Source organism: Macaca thibetana, chromosome 10 (genome assembly GCF_024542745.1).
Source record: "Macaca thibetana thibetana isolate TM-01 chromosome 10, ASM2454274v1, whole genome shotgun sequence".
NCBI lineage: Eukaryota > Metazoa > Chordata > Mammalia > Primates > Cercopithecidae > Macaca > Macaca thibetana.
The window spans coordinates 90,910,513-90,913,881 of NC_065587.1; positions in this window are offsets into that span (position 1 = coordinate 90,910,513).

Below are 3,369 nucleotides of genomic sequence, written 5' to 3' on the forward strand. Positions count from 1 at the left end.
CAACCACACGAGAACATTCACGTCTCTGAGTCAAAAAGTGATCCCGAAAAGCCAAACTCAGAAGGCAAACAGGTTTTCAAAAAGCATCAACCTATTTAATTAACTTATATTTACACTTACCCACACATCAAAAAGTGATATATGATAAAATCTATGTCTAAAAAATCTTTAAAAACTCACTAATTATAAAATAAAAATTCTAATAAGAAATAATTGTATCAAATTTAATTGCTAGCATTTTTCCTTTAGTGGCACATAAAATTATAATTCTCCTAATAATTGATGGCATTTTATAAATGCCAATAAAATATGGTATATGTCTATATTTTCCTTTATAAAAATGGAATTATATTTATGTTTCTCATAACCTGAATAAATATATTTGGGCTCGAATCACATTAACAGCAGGTGTTGAAACAACAGCAAAAATGTACCAGCTAACTTCATTCCCAAGAACACTCAGTGGGAACACTTCATTCCCTGATTCTCCATGTTCTGTGTTGAGAGTTACTGCAAACCCTTCTCAGATGGTGGGAGTCAGAGGGAACTTGGCAAAGAGGCTGCCCCGTGCAATCCATTCCCCATTCGTTCCTGACAGTATGTATGGGAGAATGAAGGCTCTGTCCCACTTGAATGCTTTCTATTTGTGAAACAATCCTTGGTCTTTGTGTTCCTTTTACCTGATTCCCAAACTGAACAAACCCAAGCACCAACCATTCCCCTTGGATTTTTAGTCAACTGAAGGTTCAGAGAGCTGCTCCCTTAGGGAAGAGGCTGTGGACGTGACATTTGCACACGGAGCATATCAACTTGGAATAATTTCCCCCTCACGTGGGGGCTACTCCCAAGGAGTTCATTCTAAACCCAAAGTACATTAGTTGCCTGTGGCACCTTAGAAAAATAAATGATCCTGGGGTCCCTGGCCTTGGAATGTCATTTCCTTTATGATATGTGTCCTTGAAAGACAAGGAGTGGCAGTAAGCAGAGTGGATATAAACATGCAGCCTGGGCTTTAATTCCGTCTGCCCTCATCCCTTAAGGGGTATATGATTTAGAGGTCCCAACTTAACTTCTCAGAGCCTTAATTTCTCCATTTCAAACTAGAGTAAAGAATGCCTCTTTTGCAGGCTAACACTGAGGACTAAATGAGTCACGCACATAAGGCACACTCCACAGTTCTCTATGCAGAAAGTGACTCACAAATGTTTCCTGCTATTTAACACTGGAAGCAAGAAAGCAAAGAGTCTGAGCGTAATACCTGATCATGCACTCTTAGTGATGGAAAAGATCTTTAAAAAATTATCTAGTCCAATCTTCATTCTACAAACCAGGAAAGTGCAATGCTGGCCTAGGCAGGGACTTTCATAAGGACAAAAGAGAATTCAGTGGCCAAGCTGGGTTGAGCACAGCCCCCATGTCTTTTGGCTTAAAGCTTTCTGCATTTGCTTTGCAGAACTTCCTATAAGTAATAGAGCAACCACAGATGGAGTTTGACCAGCTGGATTTTTTTTTTTTTTTTTTAATATCACGGCCTGAGGAAGTGTGGCTCAATAATTTAATGTTTCTGATGTGGACCATTTCAGTCAAAGACAGTAAAAACAGAAAGCCTCAACTTTCTTCTTATTTTGAATCAGAATTTTAAATGTAAAGCTTAGGTGAAGGAAGGATGGGAATTTGAATTTAAAAGGCAAAAGAAAGAATACCAAAGAATTAGAAGATAAACATTTTGTCTTTCAAAGGAAAATAATTCTTCATTCTATTTTACAGCCAACCATAACTCGTAAGATGAATGACGCTTTCTGTTAGTGTCATGCTTTTCAAGTCACATAAAAACCTGGTTTTGCATGAGAGGCGCTGCTGTTGGCGGCTGTGTCTCATTCTGCAACACATTGTGTCCCAATTTTCACTGGCTTCCTCTGGAACTGAAGCTGGGTGCACAGGTTTATCAGCCATCTGACTCTGACATACTAAACTCCCGCCATCCCAGGGGGGAGCACCTCTCATCCCCACAACTCCCCAACCCAGACCACCGCCAGCACGGGCTGGATCATTTTGACCTTGGACAAGGTGGAGAGAATGTCACTTCCAAGAGTTCACTCACTTGTCTCCCATCTCCATAAATGTTACCACATCTAAATCATGCTTATACTTTTGTTTATTAGTTTTTACTTTAACTATATTTATTAGGTTCCTAAGTGGTAAGACCAGGACAAAGACAGGTTCATTATGCTAGTTAGATATTTTCCTAAAGTATGATAAAATAAATGAAAAGGAAAACAATACCTGTTTATCTGAGATAGAAGAAGTGTTTAAAAGTTGTTATGCCGCATTCTAGTTGTGCTAGGGGTTGCAGGGATCTATACGTGCGTTTATGCTCATGGAACTGTACACCAAAAAGAAGTCAATTTTACTGTATGTTAATTACAAAAAGAAAGCTATTAAATCTTCCTCAAATCCTAGAAAAATATAAGTAAACATTGTTTCCCCCACAAACTCTTGTGAAGAGTTCATCTGGCTTTATTTCATGCAAGACTTAGAAAGGCTAATAGTACGAAACTGCAGATCAAACCATAGCAAGTCGTGGAATGAAGGGCAACATCTTCAAGTCGGCCAGGGAAGTACAGGGGATGAGTGCAGCTGCTGGGGGGCGGTGGGGGGTGGGGGGTGGGGGGGTAATATGAGTCTGCAGGGTCCTGGGAGGCCACCGCCCAGGCCCCACTGGAGCAGTCCATGGGGAAGCTGCATTTCCTGTCCCTTGTGGCCACTGAGGTCTCCCTCCTGTTCTCTCCCTGTGATCTGCTGGCATTTCTTTTTGAAGGCTTTGGTTATGAAGTCTTGGTTTCAAAAACAGAAACAAAACAAAGCAAAAACAACTTGATAGCATTCAGCACAAAGTAAGGCTACTCCCCACTATGATGTTAAATTGGGAGTTTTTTTGTTTTGTTTTGTTTTGTTTTAGCTATAAAACCAGAGTTATATATCTGATGGACTCAGGAATAAAAAGGAGTCTGGATTAAGAAGAATAAAGAAAGATTACTGATGTGGAAAGACCCAGGCAGTCTCATTCTGTGCACATTATCTGACTGTTCCATTGGCAGGGCCAGATGTCTTCTCCTGGTTACTATTTTTGCATGTGTCTAGGAAACATTTGGGTGGCACTCAACTCACAAGACATCTACTTGAACCTTGTAGAAGATGCTGCTTCCCCTGGGTACTCACTTCTACATGCTGAAGAGGGATGGCTGCTATGGCCTGGTTCTCTGCCTGGAGGCTTATTTCTAGGCCATAAGGCAATGACAAACAGAAAGTTTATAGAGAAATATCACTTGTTTGTTTGTTTGTTTGTTTGTTTGAAATGGAGTTTCCCTC